Source organism: Pongo abelii, chromosome 13, assembly GCF_028885655.2.
Source record: "Pongo abelii isolate AG06213 chromosome 13, NHGRI_mPonAbe1-v2.0_pri, whole genome shotgun sequence".
NCBI lineage: Eukaryota > Metazoa > Chordata > Mammalia > Primates > Hominidae > Pongo > Pongo abelii.
This window is the reverse complement of record NC_071998.2, coordinates 17,625,629-17,651,910: the sequence shown is the minus strand read 5'-3', so window position 1 is coordinate 17,651,910 and position 26,282 is coordinate 17,625,629.

Here is a 26,282-nt window from a genome sequence, read left to right as displayed (position 1 = left end):
GCACATATACATCCAGATGGCCTGAAGCAACTGAAGAATCACAAAAGAAGTGAAAATGGCCTGTTCCTGCCTTAACTGATGACATTACCTTGTGAAATTCCTTCTCCTGGCTCATCCTGGCTCGAAAGCTCCCCCACTGAGCACCTTGTGACCCTGCCCCTGCCTGCCAGAGAACAATCCCCTCTTGACTGTAATTTTCCTTTACCTACCCAAATCCTATCAAATGGCCCCACTCGTACCTCCCTTTGCTGACTCTCTTTTCGGACTGAGCCCGCCTGCACCCAGGTGAAATAAACAGCCTTGTTGCTCACACAAAGCCTGTTTGGTGGTCTCTTCACGTGGACACAAGTGAAACCGAGTAGCTGGAATTACAAGCACCCGCCACTATGCCCAGCTAATTTTTTTGATTTTGTATCTTTAGTACAGACAGGGTTTCACCGTGTTGCCTAGGCTGGTCTCGAACTCCTGAGCTCAGGCAATCTACCTGCCTCGGCCTCCCAGAGTGCTGGGATTACAGGCATGAGCCACCACCTCTGGCCTTATTTTTTAAACTGGGAGTCAATTGCCAGGCTACTGTGTACCTCTGCATTTATAAGTCCTAAGTGTTCATACGCAGCCATGAGATGCTAGCAGGAAGCTCTTCCACGGATTCATTCAGGCCCCAAACAAATATCTGAGACTTCGTGCTGTGCTAGGCCCTAAGAACATGACAGATTGCTCCTGCCCCACAGGACCTACTTACAATGTAGGGAGACACTGTGTGTTGAAATAATTTGCTGGCCACTTAGAAAAAATGTTATGTTTGGACTCCTGTGTCACAACTCACCTCAAAACCAATCCTGGAAGCATGTAAGAATTAATGTGAAAATTAGAACATAAAAGAGCTAGGTAAAAGTCGAAAAAAAATCCTTGTGGCTTACATGTGGACTTTCTAGATACAATACAGAAAGCTAGAAACCATGAAGAAAATATTGTAACTTAAAAGTTCCCTTGATCACGAAGCTCTCTCACCTGAACACTAGTAAAGCACTGTGCAGGTTCACGACTCATCCTATCATTGTTTTCCTTATCAACACCAGCCCTGACAACTGTTGCAAAAACAAAACTTGTCAGCATAATTTTTAATTGCTGCAACTTTTCCATTTTGAAAATTCAGGTTGTGCTCTTCACAGTGTAGCATCAAACAATCGGAGCTGCTGCTTACCGTGATCTCACCAAGCCAAGGGGACCAAGCCTTCTTCCAACTTATTCTCCAGCCTACTGTGAAAAAAGTCATCAGGTAGCGGGAGAGAAAGCAGAGCATGGGCATTTCAAAGAACCTTAACTGGAGTCATTGGAGACTTCAGAACGTCTTGTCATGTTCTTATTTCCTCAGTAAATGCAGAATAATAAGCATGTGGCCACAAGCTTTGGCAATGAACACAGCCTAATCAAAGCTAATGCAAGTCAGGCAGGGCCTCCAAAGAATGTCTAATCTTTGCACCGTCGTTTTAATACGTTCGAAGGGCTTCTACACATTTAACCTCAAGAAGCACAAAGGCAGGAGCCTAAATTAAGTTCAAGAAGACGTCTCACCCACCTTGAGTGACAGGTGGGTAGAGAGCACTGGTGACACTGTCATTCCCTCCCCAACAGCCCCACAGAAATGCAAAGCCAGTCAGATCCAACCCCGACTGCTCATCCTGCTGTCTTTTCTATCTCAGTTAATGAAATGGCCATCTACTGAAATTCTCAAGCCAGAAACTTATCATTGTTTCTCTTTCCTCTCTCCTGGTCCTCACAGCCGTTCTACCTCCTGAATACAATCCATGTCTCACCAGCTCTAAACCAGATTCTGGGCTCTGAGCCAGCATCATCTGTAGTGGGATGTAGTGGCCCCCTGAGGAGTTTATATCCCCCAACTCCATCTACAAGCATCAAGAGTGATCTTTTGAAAATATAAATCAGATCATATCACTCCCATGCTTCAAGCTCTTGAAATGCTCCCCCGGCCACTTCGAATGACATACAAATTCCTAGTGGTGGCCTCTAAGACTCTACATGATTTGGTCCTGACTGGGTTTCTGACCTTTGTGATCATGTAGCTATTAAGCAACACTTTAACTGATTATTTGTAGAGCCCCACAATGGATTATAGAATATTATATATAGTTGAGAACAATATTTAAAAGAATATTTACAGAAATACACACACACAATACACACATGCATATATACGTATATATACATCTATGATTATATTTTAGAGAATGCATATGCTCATGCCACCATAGGAAGTACACAGTACCAGCCTCCTTGTTGTCACATACTCCCCTTTACAGAAAGAGCCCCAAAACAATTGTTGCCCTCTTCTCAGGGGGCATTTCAGAATCCTTGAGAAGGATATTCACTTAAACGCTTTCCATTTTGGCAATGAATAATATCTTAAGAGGGTTAGAACACTTGTCAACTACCACTTACATATATTTTTTTCCTAAACTTCATGCTCTTCAAAATTGAGAAAAAAAAATTAAGAACTATTCTTACCTTCAAGAAGACAAAGAATACAGTCTGCCTGAATTGTGAATTCAAAGGTATATTCTCTCATTCAAATTACTATTTCTATTGTGTAGAATTTCTCCTCTCATTCAAAAGAAAGAAATGTGAATTTTCTCATAGGGAGGGATGTGTAGCATTTATGTTCTGGAAAAATCCTCTGTGATAAGCCGCATTGTGCATGTGATGCCCACACCCTTCTCAGGATGTGAATCGCAGAGTCCATCATATCAGTGAGCCAAGAAGCTTGGGTATGTTTGCCAATGACTTAATACACAAGAGTGTGTGTTTTGGAAATTATATCTAACATAATGTTCATTTTGGAAAGCACTTACTCTGTGCCAGACAGTGTGCTGAATCTTATGCGTGAATCATCTCTCAGCTTGAGACTTTTGTTTTAAATGAGATTTATATTCTCATTTTACATGCAAGATGAATGAGCCAAGTTTAGAGTTTGAGCAACAGGTTCCCAGAAACAGAGCACTTACAGTCTATGCTCTGCTGCACCCATGAATTAGCATATATTGAAAATTAGGTACGGGCAACAAATGCACAGTACCCCATATAACTTGCTGGGGACCAGAACACGATACCCCCAAATATGGTGCCCTGGCAATCGAGGAAACTGCAGAACAAGAAAGTCACTCTGACCTCCTCCCACCTTTCTGGGTAAAACATAGTTATAAACGATTTCTCTGACCTTCCTCACCTGAAATTAAGTCATAAGACCCTCACTCCAAAGGAGCCCTGCCCCATTCCCAGGGGGAAGGAATGCTACTCAGAAAGGCCAACGAGAATCTGAACAAGAGACCTAAGTTCCCCCCAGTTTATTACCATTATGTCACACCCTTTCATCCAATCATAGTTCTACATGACTGTTTATTCTATATCAAACCTAAGCATACAAATACACGCTTTTCTCTAGATCTTCATTTCTGAAACCTCCTGTGCCATGCAAAACTTTAAATAAATTTTTTATGCTTTTCTCTTGTTAATCTGTCTTTTGTTATCAAGGTGTCAGCCATGACCCTTGTGATGGGTGAGGAAAAGGTATTGCTTTTTCACCCCTACAAAACCCATAACATTGTAGCTCAGTCAGAGCCTTGCCCTTCAAAAAGTAACATGCTAATTTCTTTTAATTGGGTTCAGGTATGTTACCATAAAATATGGTACCTTGACATTTGAGGAAACTGAAGAAGAAATATCACTCTATGACTGTCCCTGATCCTCCTTCCTAAAAGCATGTCCTAAAACCTAGGATGGATTTTCTGACCTTCTCCTGAAGCAGGTCATAGGACTCTTATTTGAGAGGTTCTCCCTATACCCAGAGAAAAGGAGCATCCTTATCTCCGAAGACACAGGGACACAGTGAAGAACCTGCACAAAATCCTTGCTAAGTTTCCTTCAGTGTGTTACCATGAGGTCTACCCACCTTGTCCAGTTATATTTCTTCATGACTGTACATCAAATATAGCATAAGAAATACACGGTTTTTTTTTTGGCGGGGGGGTGGACTCTTGCTCAGTCACCCAGGCTGGAGTGCAGTGGCGTGATCTTGGCTCACTGCAAGCTCCACCTCCCGGGTTCATGCCATTCTCCTGCCTCAGCCTCCCGAGTAGCTGGGACTACAGGCACCCGCCACCACGCCCGGCTAATTTTTTGTATTTTTAGTAGAGACAGGGTTTCACCGTGTTAACCAGGATGGTCTGGATCTCCTGACCTCGTGATCCGCCCACCTCGGCCTCCCAAAGTGCTGGGATTACAGGCGTGAGCCACCGCACCTGGTCAATACACGGGGGTTTTCTACTTCTTTGGTTCTTTATTTTTCATGAAGTCATGTCATGTAAAACTTATCAGTAGGTTTTATGCTTTTCTCTTGTCAATTTGTCTTTTGTTATAGGGGCCTCAGCCATGAACCTAGCAATGGCTGAGGAAAAGATACCTCTTTTCCCCTGCACTTTTAACTATCCATAACAGGAAAAAAAAAAAAATCTCACTTTGACAAGCACACATTGAAGTCTCCCCAGAGAAGAAATCAGAGCCTTAATTTGTTTGTTCTTTTAATCTAGATTTTACTTCTATCCTAGATCAGTCCCATTCTTTCTGCTATTTGTGTGGTCCCAGACCTCTTTATTTTACCTCAGAACTAGTTTACCAGCTCCCTTAGGGTGACCCATCATTAACTTTCTTTTTTAATCTTCCAGCTAGCCTATTGTCAACTACCCCCAAAGCCTGGAAAAAAGCTCTGCCCATTGTCACTCTCCTGCTCTTGATATATCTGATAGTTTGTTTCTGATTATGCTATTTTCTTACATGCTTATCAAAAAAGGCCTGATTTCCAAATAATGAGAAACACCGAACTAATATATTAAAACATGGAATTTATGCAGATGCTTTATAGAGAAACAATTACATTCACAACGTCAATATTTTATGGTAAAAGTGAGGACTGAGCCTGGCTCATGAGGGATGCTGGTCTATTTCTCCATTTCACTTGGGATAGCCACACTTGCTGGTTAAGCTCTTGAACAGTTTCCTTGTGAGACAGAACCTTTAAGTACGATGTAGGCTAAGATGAGAAATGGAAACCAGCCAGTTCACTGACCTTAAAGAATACGAACAAAAAACCAGAACACCTGCTTGTCCTTTGGCAGGCACAGCAGCTGTGGTACAGCTCTGGCTCTCTGGCCTTCCCATCCATCAGCCATCCTAAATATACAGAACACAAAATTGGGAAGGGCTATAAGCACAGTGAGAAAACTCACTTAACTCACTTAAGACTATCATTCTTTCCTCATGTTTTTTTTTTTAAGAAAATTTTAAAATGTTCTCTTATGTAAAATATTAAAAGGAGGAACAGATTTTATTTACCATAAGCAGCTATTGAAGAAGAGAGAATGATTCTTTGTTAACTGGATCTTTTCCTTGAGAAACAACAGCAGTGTTTGAAGTCTCTGGCATCTTACTTGGGAGGCTGGTAACAACTTGAATTCATCATTTCAAATCAAGTTTTCACTGAAACTAATTTTTTTGTTCATTAAACATAAATAGAATCCTATGTAAAAGGAGAAAGTATTGTGTTAAAAAATGCATCTAGTGAAAAGAGTATTAAGTTATTGAATTCTGTATTCATCCATCCACCCATCCATCCATCCATGTACTCACTGTATACATTTACTGAGAACCTATTGTACGCTAGGCACCATGAGAGGTGTTAAGATATCAAGGTAAACAAGATGCATCTAAGTTAATATATGCTTTCATCTTTTAAAACTGTACTTGATTCCTAGGAGGAGCCAAATATTTTTTAGCAACCCTGATGATCAAGCTGAGAAACACTGGTTTCAGTCACACACACACACCCACACACACCCCCAAAGATCTGATGTAACCCAGTGCAGACTCAGCTGCCCACCGCTTGCAAAGTCAGTAACTAGGAGGAAGTCTGTAGTGAAAGGAAAGTTACTTTGTTTCCAAAGCTAGCAGCAGGGAAGCAGGCTGCTTACCTTAGGCCTCCAGAAACCACTTAAAACTTTAGGCTGGGGAGAAAGGCTTAAAAAGGGGAAATTGGAATGGGAGGCCCGTGGGAGGGTGCATTGCACAAGGTCTGCTGTCTTGTTCTGGTGCCTATTTCAAGCTGTGGTCCACTTGAAGCGCAGGTTGCTGTCATCTCAACAATTGACGAGTTGTTGACAGCCACCTTGAGGTCATCACTGGGATTTTGCAGCTGAGTCTCCATGCTTGGTCTTTTTTTTTTTTTTTTTCCTGAGACGGAGTCTCACTCTGTCACCCAGGCTGGAGTGCAGTGGTGTGATCTCGGCTCACTGCAATCTCCGCCTCCCGGGTTCACGTCATTCTCCTGCCTCAGCCTCCCGAGTAACTGGGACCACAGGCACCCGCCACTACGCACGGCTAATTTTTTGTATTTTTAGTAGAGACGGGGTTTCACCGTGTTAGCCAGGATGATCTCGATCTTCTAACCTCGTGATCCACCCGCCTCGGCCTCCCAAAGTGCTGGGATTACAGGCATGAGCCACCGCGCCCGGCCGCTTGGTCTGTCTCAACGTTAGGCCCTGGAACTTCTAAATAAGCATGTAATTAGATACATTACGTGCTTAAATAGACTAGATAAATGTGTGTGGGGTATACAAGCATACAGCTAGATAAGTGCACCTGGGGTAAAGGAAAATATGGTGAGAAACGGAAGGAAGTAGGGTTTCCAAGTATCTTTCAAGGCTATATTTTAAGACTAAGGAAAAACATTTCTAGAGATTGTTTCAAGGTTTCAACTTGAGACTGGGAAGAAAGGAAAAAGGAGAAAGAAGTTTTAAAGTGCTTTTTCAGGCAGAGCTATTCGGTTACACTATTTAGGAGTTGGAGCAGCTGCCTCCAGATTTGTATGCATGCCTCTGCCTCTTTGTTTTCGTGGCATGGCCATAGAACATGCCTTTGTCCATATCACATGCCTTTGTCCATATCTTGCCCATAATCAAACCTCAGCTCCTGCAACTGCCCCCTTAAACAGGCACTTCTAACCTGCACATTCTGTGTGTCTTTATGTCAGCTGCCCCTTTCTGTTCTGGGTTAGAGCTATTTACGTAAATGATTTTCTCCCCTCTACATCCTGTACATTACTTTCCAGCACAGAATCCCATCCATAGGTGCCTATCACAGTGCCCAGCACATGACAGACCTCCATAGTAGGTATTCCATAAATATTTGAAAAATTACAAGTTATTCTGAGAGGAGAAAGTGTGACATTGCTCTGGTGGCAGGACTTGTCTTGGAAAGAGAGGAAGAAGAAATTTTCACTCTGAAGGATAGGGAGAAATAAAGAGAAACTGATGTAGGAAAAAAAAATTTTTATTGAGAAGAGATGAGATACAATGATGCTGCAGAAAAGATCTTGCTGACAATTATTATTAACCACAGTGTTGGTTTAACTTAAAAATCACTGTCCACAGACTTCCTAGAAAAAGGAACACAACATAATTGCATAATTGTATTTGGCAGTTCAGCCCCATCTTCTTTTTTTTTTTGAGATGGAGTCTTGCTCTGTCTCCCAGGCTGGAGTGCAGTGGCGCGATCTCAGCTCACTGCAAGCTCCGCCTCCTGGGTTCAAGCCATTCTCCCGCCTCAGCCTCCCTAGTAGCTGGGACTACAGACACCTGCCACCACGCCCGGCTAATTTTATTTTTGTATTTTTAGTAGAGACAGGGTTTCACCGTGTTAGCCAGGATGGTCTCGATCTCCTGACCTCGTGATCTGCCCGCCTCGGCCTCCCAAAGTGCTGGGATTACAGGCGTGAGCCACCGCCCCTGGCCAGCCCCATCTTCTTTAATCCTATGACCGTGATAGCTTTGCCCACAAAATATATTTACATTTTTTCCTTTAGTTTTCTACCTATTTTTCAACTCTTTTTGAAAGTCCTAAGACCCACTCTAAACTAGTTAATCATACAACCCATTTTTGAGTTCATTTATGTGACTAATTTCTGCCTTCCTTTTCATACGATTTCATGACGTTATATCTTACTGCATCCAAGTTTTATCTGGAGCTGTGTGTGCTGGCAGATAAAACATTAAATAAAATATGTGGCAAGATCTAAGTCTGTTGCCATCATTTATGTGGGTCTTTTTCAGTGAAAAGTGATTAACATTTCTTTCAACATGTTAGTCATATACTTTTATTTATTATAACTTAATACATTCACCGATTTGAGCCATTGAGTCACATTTCTTCAGCCTATGGAACACATTTTATAGAGCTATTATTCTCAGAGTAATAAGTTCGTAGAGAATTGGGATGGGCAGTTGAAACATGGGTTACTTAACACCAGGAGACAGAAAAGCATGAAGAGCTAACTCGTATGCCTCTGAGTGTGTGGTCACACTGAACATGAGGGGTACCAAGGGCACGTCTCCCCTGGCGTGATTCCTCTCCTTTCTGGGGGACCTGGAGAAGGGGAGGTAGGGGAGGATGCTGGTATGGCTATACAATGTTTCCCACAGTGAGAAGATACCAGTTCAACAGTGCTTTTTAAATTGTTCGCCACATCACTTCACCTTTCCTTTTTCCTACCTGATGCCGTGTTCTGGGACAATGGCTGCAACTGCCGGTGCCAGAAACAGGAATGCCCCTGAAACAAGAATCTGTAACTATCCTTTTAAACTTTGATGTCACAATTCCTAAGAAACTAGTAGAGCAGATTTTACCTTCACCCTGTCTGACAAGGCTGGAGTTGATAGGGAATGCTGCCGTATGGCCTAGTGGTCAAGATAGCCCGCTGGTTCTGTACCTATGTAACCCTGCACCATGGCATGGGAATGGACAGAGAGGCACTTGCTACACTAGTGTTGCTTCTGGCAATCCGATCCAGCATGGGGGCCTCACCTAACATCCCTTCTGAAGGTAGAAAATTAAAACTAACTGGCTGGGCGTGGTGGCTCATGCCTATAATCCCAGCAATTTGGGAGGCCAAGGCAGGCAGATCACGAGGTCAGGGGATCGAGACCATCCTGGCTAACACGGTGTAACCCCATCTCTACTAAAAGTACAAAAATTAGCCAGGCATGGTGTCGGGCGCCTGTAGTCCCAGCTACTCGGGAGGCTGAGGCAGGAGAATTGCTTGAACCCGGGAGGTAGAGGTTGCAGTGAGCCGAGATAGAGCCACCGCACTCCAGCCTGGGCGACATAATGAGACTCTGTCTCAAAAAAAAAAAAAAAAGAAAAAATTAAAACTAACTAATAAATGGAGAAAAGAAAGAATAATCGGTGAGAGTAAATAAATGAATAAATGGGTTATGCAATGAAAACCCAATATTTCATTGTTACCTTGTGTATTAATTATAGTTTCTTATTTTCTATATTCTTGGTGCTCTGGCATTTGGCCCTCACTGACTGTGGAGGGTAAAGCTCCCTCCTAGAGACAGCAAACACAGCCCAGAAGCACGCCTTTCATATGCAAACGGATACCCACAGCCCAGAGCCCTCAACTCTTTCTTTTATCATGCGCAGACATCCAATCCACATTCCTCTGCCCCAAGTCATCTGAAAGACGGAACCAGACAACTCTGGACAGCCTCTATACCCCAGGGCCCACCAAAATTATTCAAATAGCCAATGCTAAATCTGCTTACCTTGCCTCACTCATTCTTTCCCACAGAAATCACAATACAGGCTAGAGCCCACATTTTCTTCCTGCTCCCTCTGCCTCCCGACCAACCTGGTGCTTCCCCAGGTGGCCCTGTGTGGCATGAAGTGCCCCTACCCCACTCCCCCAACCCTAACTGTGAGTAACCACCCCCCCCAACTGTGAGTAACAAGCTGTCTTTTTCAAGTGCCTTCATCTCCTGATCTTTTGGTCTCACTATACCTGCATAGCAATGAAACCTAAGTTTTAAAACACCTTGAGACGGCCAGGCACAGTGGCTCACACCTGTAATCCTAGCACTTTGGGAGGCCAAGGTAGGTGGATCACCTGAGGTCAGGAGTTGGAGACCAGCCTGGCCAACATGGCGAAACCCCGCCTCTACTAAAAATACAAAAGTTAGCTGGGCATATTGGTAGGAGCCAGTAAACCCAGCTACTTGGGAGGCTGAGGCAGGAGAATTGCTTGAACCCTGGAGGTAGAGGTTGCAGTGAGCCAAGATCGTGCCACTGAACTCCAGCCTGGGGGATACAGCGAGACTCTGTCTCCAAAAAAAAGTAAAATGAAATAAAAAATAAAACACCTTGAGAGTGGCTCAGAGCAAGAAATGTGTTGACCTAAAAGGAGGAAGCTGAGGCAAAATTAATATCAATGGAGTTTATTTGGGCCAAGCTTAAGATTGCAACCCAGGAGCATAAGATTGAAGTTGCCACCATATGCACTCCATTTAGCAGCAGTTACAAGTAGGTTTATAGAGACAAAAAATGGGGGACAGGGAGTGGGCTGATACAAACTGGTTTGTCAGGAATCCTTACTGCTTTACAGAAATAACATTGATTAATGATTGGCTATACATCCTTAAGCTGTAGGGTGTGGCATTATTAAGTTAATTTATAGCCGTTGGTGGCAAAAGCAAGCAGTTCCAAGAGAAGAATACAGAGCTCAAAGCAGGGAGGAGGATGTGACTGCTGCCTCATTTTAATCTCTCTTTGGGCCTGATAATTAAAAGGACTTGCACTTCTCAGATAAGAGTTCTTTTCTTTTCTCAAAATTGTCTCTTAGCAAAGTTATGCCAGTTGCCAGAAAGAGAAGCCAAGACTACTTCTGCTTTTGGAAACTTACATGGTCAAATGGAAGCCTGCAAACCTGAATAACTAAAGGTCATGAGGTAGAAAGTCACTGGCCTGAAATCAGAGTCATTTCTAGTAATCTCTGGACTAGTTTCCTATTTTCACATTCATGATTCAGTGCTTTGGGGATGTTTTCTTGTGCCTGCAACTTTCACTTTAAGCCCTCACATAATAACAATAACAAGATTTATTAAGTCTATCACTATGTTAAGCATTCACATTTATATCTTCTGCAATCGTCCCAGGAACCCTTCATGGTAAGCAAAGGTATCTCTAATAAGATAGAACTTGAGATATATAGAGAAAATAATTTCACAAAGTCACAAAGCTAGCAAGTGACAGAACCAGAGCTGTTTTCTTTGAATTCAGGCTCTATGTCCTTATACCAAAGCCCCTCTCAAGAGCATTTGTTAGATTCTCAAGTCTAGCCAAACAACTTTCTGCAAACCCAAATGAGAATAGAGTACCATTCTTTTTTTTTTTTTTTTTTTTGAGACGGAGTCTCGCTGTGTCACCCAGGCTTGAGTGCAGTGGTGCGATCTTGGCTCACTGCAAGCTCCGCCTCCTGGGTTCATGCCATTCTCCTGCTTCAGCCTCCCTAGTAGCTGGGACTACAGGCACCCACCACCACGCCCAGCTAAAGTTTCACATTTTTAGTAGAGACGGGGTTTCACCATGTTAGCTAGGATGGTCTCGATCTCCTGACCTTGTGATCCACCCACCTCAGCCTCCCAAAGTGCTGGGATTACAGGTAGAGTACCTTTCTTATAGGATAAGTGTGTGTGTGCCTGTGTGCGTGCATGTGTGTATGTTACTCATTTGATGGTTACCACAGAGGTTTTTGAGTCAAAATGTGACTGGCAAAATGCTCTTAATTGAAGAAAACCACAGATGAACCATGTACAGTCTGAGACTCTTTCAAGTAACTGAAACAGCTCTTGTCCTCCCTTATAAGATCTCTGACAATAAACCTACCAATGTCTTACATTCATAAAATGTGCTTTTTTTTTTTTTTTTTAAGAACGTTGGAATGAATTGTATCTCAGTGAAATTAGAACCATGTCCCTCTTCAATTATGAGATTTGGTTTGTGACCACTGGTTTATTATATTGATAATGAAATCTCACAATTAACTTCTTTTCTGATCAGGAACCCACCCGATTGGCAAACATTGAAAAGTTGGACGGCATTAAGACTTGCCAAGGATGTGGAGCAACCTAGAGACACACGTTGTTGAGGGAGTAGCGATTGCTACAACCACCTTTGAATACAATATTTATTATTTTCATTTGAATAATAGAAAATATACATACTCTACCACTCAAATTTGCCTCTCTTAGTTTTGTATCTTGGAGTAGACTTGTAGAATCAGAAGGCACCATACGTAGATATTTACTGAAACATTGTTTGTTTTAATTTGTTTAATCAAATGAACAAAAATAATTCAGAGTACATTATCCACAGAATGGATCAATAAATCATGGATATGCACCCAATGGAATACCATAGAGTAGAGAAAAAGAATACATTGCAGCTGTGAGAAACAATGTACATGAAAATCAGAAACATAATACTGCATGAAAGAAGTAATGCTGCATGAGAGTACATGCAATATGCTTCCATTTATATAAAATGCAAAAAGACGCAAACCTAACCAATTCGGAAAAATTTCTGGAGCATGGGAAACTGCATTTACATACTAAGATGTAGTTTCCACAAATCCGAAATATTTTAAGCAGTATTTTTATTAGTTTACATAACATATGTAACTCTGAAAGGGAAGCAAGTAGGCATAGATACAAAATAATATTCATAAAATCTATACAACCTACATACAATGACAACATAATGAGCATGACTATACCGATTCAGTTTTAAAAATAAACATTCTCGGCTGGGCGCAGCAGCTTATGCTTGTTATCCCAGCACTTTGGGAGGCCAAGGCGGGTGGATCACGAGGACAGGAGTTCGAGACCGGCCTGGCTAAGATGGTGAAACCCCATCTCCACTAAAAATACAAAATTAGCTGAGTGTCGTGGAGGGTGCCTGTAATCCCAGCTACTTGGGAGGCTGAAGCAGGAGAATCACTTGAACCTGGGAGACAGAGGTTTCAATGGGCCAAGATTGAGCCATTGCACTCCAGCCTGAGCAATAGAGCAAGACTCCTTGAAAATAAAATAAAATAATATAAAATAAAATAAAACAAAATAAAAATAAACATTCTCACTTTCTGTAGTCTTCTGTGTGCTTTCACCTCTTTCCTCCAAGTAAAAAGAAACCCCATCCTCTATTTTATTTTGTTTCGTATTTTTACTCATTGGTGTGTCCACATCATTTTCTTGCTTTTTAAGATTGAAGATCTCTTTGACAACATGATGTTTCTTTATTTGCTTCCGGCCTTTAGAGCCTGTGCATACTCTACTTATGTGCATGCAGTTTTAACTTGAATGTAATATCTATTACATGAATAATGTTCCATTTCCCAATTCGTATCTATATTCAAGGAGTGGTACATATGTCAGAGCAAGAGCAGAACAAACTACATTTTTCATCACTGCACTTTAGACATAAGTCATGTTAACATGTCAGGTATCTTCGCGGATACAAGATTACTAATGTCAGGTTATTTCACTAGGTAATTACAGGGAGCCTATATTTAAACTCGATTTTAAAAAGCACATTTTAAATAAGAAAACTTATCAAGCCACGGGCTGAGTCTTGACAGCTGGGCCCCGCAGCTGCCACGTCACTGAGAGGGAGAGACTGTCTCTGTGACAGTGTGCACCAAGGCTGTCGCCACAGGAAGCTGCTCCTCAGACCCAGCACAGCACCTGCCACAGGGAGAGGAGGGGTTGGACGAGGAGTCTAGGCCCCAGCACCCTTCCTGCCCCAAGAATGTCTGCTTCAAGCTGCTTTATTCATCCAACTTGCAGGTGACATTTCATCTGAAAGACATGTTCTGAAGCAAAAAACTAAACAAATCGTTGAACTAGGTGTAAGATCTACTTCTTGAGTATTCCGATGTGACCATTTAAATTGTCACAAGCATAATTATCCAAATAATAGTAGATATGTGGCTAAATTAAAATAGATAAGCACTAAATCTTGATGAATGCTTTTAATCAATTCTCACTAAGCCAAAACAAAGTTTGAAAAAAATTGTTTTACTCAATTACCCAAAACTGTATTTTCTTTTTAAATTGATGCATAATATTTGTACATATTTATGGGGTACGTGTGATATTTCATTGCATGCATGGAATGTGTAGTAATGAAGTCAGGATATTTGGGGTGTCCACCACCTTTTATCATTTCCATGTGTTGGAAACATTTCAAGTCCTTTCTTCCAGCTGTTTTTGAAATATACAATACATCATTGTTAACTATAGTCACCCTACTAATATTTCTGTGATTGAACCCTAGAATTTATTCCTTCTAACTGTATGGTGATACCCATTGACCAACGTCCCCTCATTATCCCATCCCCCTGACCCACACGCCCTTCCCAGCCTCTCGTATCTATCATTCTACTCTCTACCTCCGTGAGCATCTTTAGCATCCACGAGTGAGAACCTCTTTAGCATCCACATGAGTGAGAACATGTAATACGAAAATCGTATTTCCTGCACATTTTCACTGTTTCCCAAATAAAACAAATTTTAGAGGATTGACATACAGTCGTGATATTTATTACTGAATTATTATAGCTTTGATATCAAAAACAAGAAAAAATACTTTGTGTTAGTTGACTGACTCACACTCCTCACACTCCTTTATACAATTTAGATATACACATACACACATACCGTAACCACCATAACACACAAAATCTTTTGAGAATTTCAAAGCATTTAGTTCAAATAAAATTATACTCAACAATAAAATTTTATTTTTCAAAAATATCTAGGTTTATATTTTTTCTCTATTAACCTCCAAAGCTATGTAAACAAATAAAAATATGACTTAAAATATTTTGGATTTGTAGAAATTACATTTTAGTATGTAAATGGCATTTCCTATGCTCCAGAAACACTTTTTTTATTTTTATTTTTATTTTTTTGAGATGGAGTCTTGCTCTGTCGCCCAGGCTGGAGTGCAGTGACACAATCTTGGCTCACTGCAACCTCCGCCTCCCAGGTTCAAGCAATTCTCCTGCCTCAGCCTCCCAAGTAGTTGGAACTACAGGCATGTGCCACCATGCCCAGCTATCTTTTGTATTTTTTTTTAGTAGAGACAATGTTTCACCTTGTTGGCCAGGATGGTCTCGAGCTCTTGACCTCGTGATCCGCCCGCCTCGGCCTCCCAAATTGCTAGGATTACAGGCATGAGCCACCGCGTCCAGCCACTCCAGAAACTTTTCTAAATACAGGCAGTACTTCATATAGGCCAGCAACATTCCTGATTTGTTTATTCAAAGATGAATAAGAAGTTATTAATCAGTCAACTTTTTACATTTTACGTGAGATTTTTTCTAGCTTAAGAATTGAGATATAAACGAGTTGGAACAAATTATTAATATGGAATTACTGTTTAAGGATAAATGGTTTGTGAGTACTAAGTCATCAGTTATACTTGTGAGCTGGCTGACAACCTGGCACCGCTGAAAATACCAATTAATTTTCAATAGTCCAGCCCGTCATGAGGAAAAGCAGAAATGCCCATCTGGACACTAAGAGAATCCCTGTGGGCTCTCACTCATTGCATTTCAATTATATTTAGGATGAGAGAAATGGCAAAATAATTAGACCTTTATGAAATTCAGAAATGTGTGAATCTTTTCCAAAACTTTATTAGACTTTAGTGATGCATCACATTCCCAGATTGGATGAGCAACAGTTTACTGCCACATAGACTACTATCACAGAAAATGTTTAGTGATTGGAAAAGCTTGAATATAAAATGTATTTCCAGTAACTCTGATGGAATTGATATTACATTTGCCCACAAAGTTGTCACTTAGCGGCTTTTAGTGTTTAGGTAATACACACAAGTGACGGGGCAAGGCTCACTGCAGTGAGGTAAGACCATAACAGGTCTTAGTTCCTGATGGAATCAATAGAGTAGCTGATAAAAGGGTGCTCTGAGTCACTCAGTGCCTCAGTCCATTTTTTGCATTGCTATAAAGGAATACCTGAAGCTGGGAAACTTATAAAGAAAAGACGTGTATTTGACTCAGGGTTCTGCAGGCTGTACCAGAAGGGTGGCACCGACATGTACACCTGGGGAGGGCCTCAAGCTGCTTCCACTCATGTGGGAGGGCAGGGTGGAGGGTGCACAGATCACACGGTGAGAGAGGAGGCGAGAGAGAGGGGAGGTGCCAGGTTCTTCTTAACAACCAGCTCTCACAGGAGCTAACAGAGCGAGAACTCACTCATTACCCTCATTCCCCAGCACCAAGACATCCATGAGGGATCCGACCCCATGACCCAAACACCTCCCATTAGGCCCCACTTCCAACACTGGGATCAAATTTCAACATGAGGTTTGGAGGGTTCAAATATTAGTGGCTGGAAAGTGGATCGTTACATTATTATTTCTTTAGACACATCAGTTACTCTGAGGATTTGCACCATGTATCCATATGAATTGATATGCCCGCAGGCAATCCAGGAACGCTTATGTGTCTGCTCACAACACTTTTTTCAGGCTTATTACTTCAATGCAATATAACATTTAGAATACATCACATAGTAGCATAGTAAGGAAAGGCCTTTGTGTTTTGTTCTAAATGTGCTACAAATATGCTGGAGGACTTCATGTGAATTATGAGTAGGGAAGATAAATTGGGCAGCTGCAGAAAAATAGGCTGAAGGTCGGTAAAGGCCAAGGCAAGGATACCAGGTGGGGGCCATGTTGGCAGCCCAGGCAGAAGGAGATGGTGGCTTGATCCAGGGTGCGGGTAGAGGTGAAATGGGGTAAGACTTCAGAAGGAGAGTGAAGTCAGACTCTATAGATTTTATGATCAACTGCATGTAAATTTGAGAGAACCGGAAGAACCGAGGACAACTGTGACATTTGGCCTGAATGGGTGGGTGGATGACTTGCTGCTTCTTAGACTGGAAATGCTTAAAGGGAAGGAGATTTGGGAAGTGAAAACCAAGAGTTCATGTTTGAACACGTTAAGCTGGACATGACATTGAGACATCCGAGTGGATGTATGGAGAGGGCTGAGGACTGTGTCACCAGGAGCTCACAGGAGAGGTGGTGGGTGGGAAATCCTGCAGAGACATCAGACTCTGGCTGGGATTTAAGGCTGTGAGAGAGGAGAGCGAAGCAGCCAAGAGCTGAGCCCTGAGGTCTCCAACCTTGAGAGGAAGTTGTGACTTCAGCAACAGATTTTCAGTGTTGCTCTCCTTTTTGGCTATAGTTTCATTTGCCCTGCCTCTGCCCCCAACCACCTGCCCTCATGCGTACAGACTGAGCAACAGGAAGAACTGCTGATCAGATTTTTTTTTTAAGTGTAAAAACAGCAAAGAAACAACAGACCACTCCTTTCAAAGGCAGAAGCAGGGATGTTTTGCTCCTTGGTTAAGCTAAATCTGGGCATGATGCCAGCTTCATGGCCCTTCCCTGAACCCCTACCTACTGATACTGAGGAGTTGGTACAATTCCAAGAGTGTTTCAGTAAACAATCTTTTTGTGCAAGGTACAGTTAGGTATAAGTTAACAGAAAACCCTGTTCACCTGGTTTAAGCAGTTAAATCTCACAAGCAAGGATCTCTAAGAGAGAGCAGATTAGGGTCGGTCGCTCCAGGGCCTGCGGTGTTACCAGACCTACTATCTCCATCTGTTGGCACTGCCATCCCCAGCACGCACCCTGCCCTCGGGCTCGCTCCTCGCTGGTCCTAAGGTGATCTCACGTCAGTCAGGACAGCATCAGTGGAAGGAGAGTGGTGAACCTCTTCTCTCACTTTTTTATGTCGGTACGGAACTCTTTCTCAGGGGCTCCCAGATTCCTCATGGCTCCATTGCCAGAATTCTGTCAGAGGCTCCCCCTAAACCAAAGGTAATAAGGTCAGCATGACTTCATGGTGACTTTGCTCCTAGGCTGGAAACTGGGTCACCTTCTCTTAGCACACATGAGCCAAAGCAAGGCTCTGATGGCAAGTAAGTGGGGGTGGAGGCAGGGGCTTGGCTGCTGTGGAAGAAACAGCAGTGTGGGCTGTGTATGGCTTCAGTTTCCAGGTGGGCCCAGCCAATGTGTGTTCCTTCTGGGGAAAGGAACATGAGGTCATTGCGGGGCAGGAAGTGTGGAGACCAAATCCATGCACGCTGTGGAATACAAAGCAAGGAGGAACGTGGAGCAGCCCACAGCTACCAAGCTGGGGAGACAGGAGGCTGAGACCCCGGACACCCCCGATCCCAACTGAAAAAGACACTCCTTTTAGGTGGCAGATTCTTGGCTTGACCAAAATTTCTTCATTCCCCTGAACCTTCCCCAAGGCCCATCTGTGCACTTCCTTATAAAGTGCAGTTTAGCAAGAACCCTGCTAAGTCAGTTTAGTAAGAACTCCCCACCCTCAATATCTGATCACTGCAATACCCAGTCAGATTCGTCATCCTCCGCTATCCCCCAGGTGATATCTCATCAGCCTGGCCTGTCTTCAGCAAGAATCCTATTGGGGGTAGCTTTAGCCAGAATCCCCCAGCCCTGCTGTTTCCTCTTCATAATTTTCCACCCACTGGCCCCCATCATGCCCTTGGTTATAAATTCCCATTTGCCCATGCTGTATTTGCAGCCCAGTTTTTCTCCTCCACTATGAAATCCCATTGCCATGGGCCCTATACCCGTCTCCATAGATCCCTCCTTCAGGAAATTCTCTTGTACAGTGTTTTAACAAGTGTCACTGAATATTGTTTCTTTGTTATATTAGTGAGAAAAGGAAGCCCCACTATGTGGGGCATAATTGAAACATGGATGTGCATGCATTTCAGCTGATGATTCATTCATTCATTCATTCAGTAAGTAAGTAAGTAAGTACTAATTGGGCACCTAACTGTGTCTGGAAATGTGCTAACTGCTGGGCACAAAGACTATAAATTTATAGATCATAGATCTATAGGAAGACATGGATATATGTTCAGGTAAGTATAAAGTGCCAGGGCAGAGCTCTGGGTAGGCCCAGAAAAGTGATAGATGGCACTTTCCTGTGGGAACAGGATCATGCCACAGAGGGGCTTTGTATGATCTAGGCCTAAAAAAATGGTTATTTCCATGTCAAAAAGTGGAGAAAAAAGCATTTAGAACATATAAATATGACCCTAGGCTGAAAACTTAATGTCCATGCATTTTAACAGTATTTCTATGTCAACTGCAAATATGTCTACAGTTCATTTTATGATGTGCAAAGACAGGCTGCCTTTCTGCTCAGTCTGGACATCAGTTGAAAAAATACCATGGAACAATACCTAAGAAAATCAGTCAATATTTGGCATAAAAATCAAGCACATCTAGCCCCATGCCTGCTGAGGTTGCCTGCCAAGATTCTCCCACAGAGGAGAAATTCTAGTAATTTTCAGTGCACCACTGGCTTTTTTCCTGATTCTGCCAGAAAACATCTGTTTGTTCCACGACTTGTCAGTAGGTTTATTCCCTTTAATTTTCACTTTGTGGCATAGAATGTCTAAGTAACAGATGAAAGAAAAAAAACAGTTGCTGCCACTCAATGATAAGGTCTTTCTCTAGACCAGGGGTTCTCAATCTGGAGGGATTTTGCCCCTCAGGGGACATTTGGCAATGTCTGGAGACATTTTTGATTGTCATGACTTGGGTGGGAGAAATTACAGTTTAAATTGCACTCTTATGTTCAATCACTTTTAAATGAAAGACCTCTTTCTCCTCGTGTGTGTGTGTGCACATGCGTCCCCCCCACACACACACCCCCACACTGAAAATAAGGAGAGGTTTTCTATTCACACATCCTTCCCTTCTCTAGCAGGAGTGGGGCAGAGCTATTCCTTGCCTCGTCTACCTGTGGTGTGGGTGCAGTCCCCTTTCTCGACTGGCCATGGGTTCTCTTTGTGTGGCAGGTGTACAAATAATCATTCCTTCAAGGAGTGAATTTTTGGGATCTTTGCAAGATCTTATGAGCCCAGGGCCTTGTTTCTGCAAAGTTCCTTGGAACTTTGCATGGAAGATCCTTCTCAAACTGACATCACATCTCTCCCCAGCTTCTGACCAAACTTCCTTCTGCAGAAATTCCTTTACTCAGTAAGCATTTTTGTGAAGATGGTGGAGCCAGGAAAATGGCTTAACCTCAGCCTCCTGCTGTGGCGCTGTTAACTCCACAGACATGTGTGTACCCCTGCCTTGCCCCAGGCTAGAAATGGCTGCTCTTTGAAGACTCCTTTCTCAACTCTCCATGTTCTCTTCTTCCCTTTCCTCCAGCCTCGGCAGCTCATCTTCTCTGCCAGGTGTGTAGCTTAGCAATTTCCCAATGAGGTACTCACCCATTCTGAACTTTAGGGTTTAGGTTCCCAATCTCCAGGAGTAATCCTTTCTCTTAGGGCTATATCCTTTGGCTTTAGGGAGGTGAACAAGACTAGGATCTTTTCAGGAACATAGCACTCCCCAACTAGGTGACCATTCCTCCACCCTAGGTCCTGCTCTGATGTCCATTGTGGGACAAGAGTCTCGGGGAGGGTTTGTTCTCCTGAATTCAGACCTCCCAGCAAGCCTGTGGGAACCAGGGTGTCCTGAGAGGCAGCAATAACTGGAATGCCTTGTTCTCGGTTCTGAGCCTTACCCATAAATTGGCACAATTTTTTTTAAAGTCTCTCCTGACACCTAATGCATCCTATTATTCACAAAAGCACTACTTGAAGAAAACATTGTTTTCCAAAAATGTCCAATGATTTACATATTCCTTCTCTACCTTTCACTTAGATTCAGCTATGTATTCATACGCAAAACCTAGAACTCTTAGAACAAAGGCTTTCCACTCCTGTCTCCCTCCATTCAGCCATGGCTGTCAGCAATCTGTCCGACATGAGAGGGACCAGAACCTTCTTCATCATCTCCCTCACAATTTCCAGCAGTTCCAGTTGGCCAAATGTGGTTCAAGACAACAGTTCAGCTTAAGGAACCTCTTTGTTAGATGTCTGATGCCTGATGCATGAAGCTTCCTCTCATCCTTTTTTTCCATTCTGAAATGTATGTTCTTGAGTGAAGGGTGGAAGGATAGAGAAGTTAATATAGTCACATAGCAATAACCTAGTTTAGGTGTTTTACAGCTTACTTTTCTAAAAGTAGACAATCTGGCCGGGCATGGTGGCTCATGCCTGTAATCCCAGCACTTTGGGAGGCTGAGGCGGGTGGATCATGAGGTCAGGAAATCGAGATCATCCTGGCTAATATGGTGAAACCCCATCTCTACTAAAAATACAAAAAATATTAGCCAGGCGTGGTGGTGGACACTTGTAGTCCCAGCTAGTCGGGAGGCTGAGGCAGGAGAATGGCATGAACCTGGCAGGCGGAGCTTGCAGTGAGCCGAGATCATGCCACTACACTCCAGCCTGGGTGACTGAGCAAGACTCCATCTCAAAAAAATAAATAAATAAATAAAATAAAATAAAAGTAGACAATGTGAAGTATAATTAATGAATGAAGGAATTTTGACAAGTATTATAACCTTTCTCATTATGTTCAGAAAATAAATATATTGAATAGATTTATATTTTTGTTCTTGTTTTTTACCTGTTTAGTCAACTGATTTTCTTTTTTTCTTTTTTTTGAGATGGAGTCTTGGTCTGTCTCAGGCTGGAGTGTACTCTGTAGTGGCGTGATCTTGGCTCACTGCAACCTCTGCCTCCGGGGTTCAAGCGATTCTCCTGCCTCAGCCTCCCAAGTAGCTGGGATTACAGGCATACACCATCAAGCCTGGCTAATTTTTGTATTTTTAGTAGAGGCGGGGCTTCCCCATGTTGGCCAGGTTGGCCTTGAACTCCTGAACTCAAATGATTTGCTTGCCTCAGCCTCCCAAAGTGCTGGGATTAGAGGCAAGAGCCACCGTGTCTGGCCAATTTATTTTCTTTTCAATTGCATTTAAATGCTGTTAGGTTAAAGTTTTGAAACAATGGCGATTATTAAAAAGTCAGGAAACAACAGATGCTGGCGAGGCTGTGGAGAAATAGGAACACTTTTACACTGTTGGTGGGAGTGTAAATTAGTTCAACCTTTGTGGAAGACAATGTGGCAATTCCTCGAGGATCTAGATCCAGATCCTTGAGGTGTTACTGGGTATACACCCAAAGGATTACAAATCATTCTGCTATAAAGACACATACACATGTATGTTTATTGCAGCACTATTTACAATAGCAAAGACTTGGAACCAACCCAAATGCCCATCAATGATAGACTGGATGAAGAAAATGTGGCACATACACACCATGGAATACTATGCAGCCATAAAAAGAATGAGTTCATGTCCTTTGCAGGGAAATGGATGAAGCTGGACGCCATCATTCTCAGCAAACTCACATAGGAACATAAAACCAAACACTGCATGTTCTCACTTATAAATGGGAGTTGAACAATGAGAACACATGGACACAGGGAGGGGAACATCACACACCAGGGCCTGTCCGGGGGTGAGGGAAAAAGGGAGGGAGAGCATTAGGACAAATACCTAATGCATGTGGGGCTTAAAACCTAGATGACTGGTTGATAGGTGCAGCAAACCACCATGGTACATGGTACGTGTATACCTGTGTAACAAAACTGAACATTCTGCATAGGTATCCCAGAACTTAAAGTAAAATAAAAAATTAAAAGATTAAAAAATATATATATTTTTTGAGACAGAGTTTCGCTTTGTCACCAGACTGGAGTGCAGTGGCATGATCTCAGCTCACTGAAACCTCTGCCTCCCGGGTTCAAGCAATTTTCCTGCCTCAGCCTCCTGAGTAGCTGGGACTGCAGGCGCACGCCACCACACCTGACTAATTTTTGTATTGTTAGTAGAGACGAGGTTTCACCAGGTTGGCTAGGAAGGCCTCGATCTCTTGATCTTGTGATCCACCCGCCTCAGCCTCCCACAGTGCTTGGATTAGGGGCATGAGCCACCGCACCCACTGCAAAAAATGAAAATTCTTTTTTTTTTTTTTTTTAAGATGGAGTCTTGCTCTGTTGCCCAGGCTGGAGTGCAGTGATGCCAGATTGGCTCACTGCAACCTTCACCTCCTGGATTCAAGTGATTCTCCTGCCTCAGCCTCCCGAGTAGCTGGGACTACAGGCGTGCGCCACTACGTCCAGCTAATTTTTGTATTTTTAGTAGAGATGGGGTTTCACTGTGTTAGCCAGGACGGTCTCCAGCTCTTGACCTCCTGATCCGCTCACCTCGGCCTCCCAAAGTGCTGGGATTACAGGTGTGAGCCACTGCGCCAGGCCAAAAGAAAGAAAATTCTAATAAAAAATAATAAAAGAATGCAATGAACTTCTTCCATGGGTACTTAAAGTACTGAACTTGTTACAGTTCAAAGCATTCATGATTTTCTTGAACAGATTTTGTCCATACAAAATATTTATGCTAATCTCCCATTCCATTGGTTGCCTCTTGATTTTGTTGATTATTTCCTTTGTTATGCACAAGCTTTATTTCACTTGTTCATTTTTTTGTTGATTATTTCCTTTGTTATGCACAAGCTTTATTTCACTTGTTCATTTTTTATTTTCTTGTCTGTGATTTTGATGTCGTGTGCAAAAAAATCATTGTCAAGATAAATGTCAAGGAGCTTTCTCCTTCAGTTTTCTAGGCATTTTATGGTTTCAGGTCTTACATTTAATTCTTTAATCCATTTTGAGTTAATTTGTGTGTGTTATAAAGGTCCAGTGTCATTCTTTTACCAACCACATAAGTGTTTAATATCCAAAATATATTAGAGACTCATGCAACTGAAACGCAAGAAAACAAATAGCCAATTTTTAAAAATGGGTAAAGGACATGAGCAGACATTTCTCAAAAAGACATACAAATGGCAGACAAGCAGCCAGGCGTGGTGTGGGCGCCTGCAGTCTCAGCTACTCGGGAGGCTGAGGCAGGAGAATGGCATGAACCCAGGAGGCGGAGCTTGCAGTGAGCCGAGATTGCGCCACTGCACTCCAGCCTGGGTGACAGAACGAGACTCCGTCTCAAAAATAAATAATTAAATAAATAAGTAAACCAACAACAACAAAACAAATGGCCAACAAGCATATAAAAAACGCTCAGTGTCACTAATCATCAGGAAAATGCAAATCAAAACCACAATGAGGTATCACCTCAGCATTTCTTAGGATTGCTGTTATTAAGAAAAGAAAACAAGTCTTGGCAAGGCTGTGGAGAAAAGGAAACCCTTGCGCACTGTTTTTGGGACTGTAAACTGATGTGGCTCTTATGGAAAACAATGTGGTGGTTACTTAAAAAATTAGAAATAGTGGCCAGGTGCGGTGGCTCACACCTGTAATCCCAGCACTTTGGGAGGCCGAGGTGGGCGGATCACGAGGTCAGGAGATCATCCTGGCTAACACGGTGAAACCCCGTCTCTACTAAAAATACGAAAACAAAATTAGCTGGGCGTGGTGGCGGGCGCCTGTAATCCCAGCTACTTGGGAGGCTGAGGCAGGAGAATGGCGTGAACCCGGGAGGCAGAGCTCGCAACGAGCCGAGATCACACCACTACACTCCAGCCTGGGCGACAGAGCGAGACTCTGTCTCAAAAAAAAAAAAAAAACAATTAGAAATAGAACTACCATATCATCCAGCAATGCCACTTCTGGGTACATATTCAAAGGAACTGGAATCAGGATCTCAAGGAGATATCCACACTGTCATGTTCACTGCACCATTATCCACACCAGTTAAGATATATAAACAGCCTCAATTTCCATCAACAGATGAATGGAGAAAGAAATCACAGTTTGCACTGTGAAAGAAAAACTAATCTCAGGACCCCAAAATTAGTAAGCCAAGGGAAAAGTCAGTCTGGGAACTATGTCAGACAAACCTGCCTACCATTTAATTCCTAAATAAGATAGCCTACAAAGATAAAAAGCTACATACCTCCCTCACATTTTGCCCATAAGGAAAACCTTGTGGACAAAGGACAGACAGAAATCAAAATCATTCCTCTGAGGCTCACCTGAGACAAATGCTATCTGATTGCTTCCTCTGCCCTATTGTTTATGTAAAAAGCAGATTCACTGAGCCAGACTAAATTGTGTAGTTAGTGGAAGGCGTATCAAGGACTAAAAAGAATGCAACCTTTTTGTCCCTTATCTCTTCTAACGTGGAAGCCTCTTCTAAACCTGGAACCTGGTGGGGGTGGGGAGTGTTGAAGTAAGGTGGAGTTGTCCCACCTTACTGGACCAAATCAATGTACATCTTGCATATGTTGATTGATGTCTTATGTCTCCCTAAAATGTATAACTCCAAGCTGTGCCCAGACCACGTTGGGCACATGTCATCCGGACCTCCTGAGGCTGTGTCACCAGTGCATCCTTAACCTTGGTGAAATAAACTTCCTAAATTGACTGAGATCTGTCTCAGATATTTTGGGTTCATAGTACACACAATGAAATATTATTCAGCCTGAAAAAAGAAGGAAATTCTCCCAGTTGCAACAAAATGAGTGGACCTGCAGGGCATAATGCTAGGTGAAATAAGCCAGACACAGAAAGAAAATACTGCATGATCTCACTTATATGTAGAAGCTAAAATAATCACACTCGTAGAAATAGAGAATAGAATAATGGTGATCAGGGGCTAGGGGTTGAGGTAAATGGGAAGGTGATGATTAAGGGGTACAAAATTTCAGTTATGCAAGGTAAATAAGTTCTGGAGATCTGCCATACAGCATAGTGCCTACGGCTAACAACACTTTGCTGTGTAATTAAAATTGCTAAGGAGGTAGATCTTAAGTGTTCTTACCAAACAAAATGAAACAGTAATAATAATAAAGAGTCGATAGGAAACTTTGGGAGGTGATAGATACATTTATGGCCATGATGGTGATGTTGGTTTCATAGGCATATTCTTATTCTAAACTCATCAAGACATATACATGAAATATGCACAACTTTTAAAAAGCAGTAAAACAGAAACAAAATATTTATGCTAGATTTTCCATGGCAGTAAAGGCTGCCCACTCATCCTTGGGTCTGTCAAAACTTTAGCCAGTGAATGTGTTTATAACTTATGAAATCAGGTGCCTGAAAATCTGCTCAAATATTTTGATAAAGATAATTACAAGCCCGAGTTTTCATCTTTCTTTGCTACCCAAAATGTAAAAAGAATATCATCGATAAATTAGAGATATTGACACCAGTAACCAATTAGAATCTGACTCTGCCTAAGTATTGCTTTTCTCTCTGCAGTCTTGGATTTTCTTCACCATCAACGGCTCATTTTATGTCTCACGTGGGGTTGTTTCTCACAAAGAACCAAGTAGAAACATAAAATGTGGCTGTATTTGTGGCTTCTAATGAC